Source organism: Propithecus coquereli, unplaced genomic scaffold (genome assembly GCF_000956105.1).
Source record: "Propithecus coquereli isolate 6110/MARCELLA unplaced genomic scaffold, Pcoq_1.0 Scaffold310, whole genome shotgun sequence".
Classification (NCBI taxonomy): Eukaryota; Metazoa; Chordata; class Mammalia; order Primates; family Indriidae; genus Propithecus; species Propithecus coquereli.
The window spans coordinates 2,535,942-2,536,273 of NW_012148731.1; positions in this window are offsets into that span (position 1 = coordinate 2,535,942).

Sequence of the window (332 nt, forward strand, 5' to 3'; positions counted from 1 at the left end):
GTCTCTGGTGCTGAGACTTCAGAAAAAGAGATATTTTCCACTCAGCTCTTGGTACTGTAAATTGGCAAAAAAAAAAAAAAGAGAGAAAAAAAAAGAAAGAAAACTTTCTGGTTAGCAAATTTTCAATATGTTTCAAAAGCCTTAACATATACCTACCACTAACCCAACAATTATACTTTTCTGGAATTTACCCTTAAAAAATGAGGGATGTTCGGATGTAAGGAAATGTTTAACTACAAGGATGTTCACCACATTGTTGTTTAGAAAAATAATTGTAGCAAAATACTGGAAGCAGTGGAGTCCAGTGCTGAGAAAGTGTGTTCAATCATTGA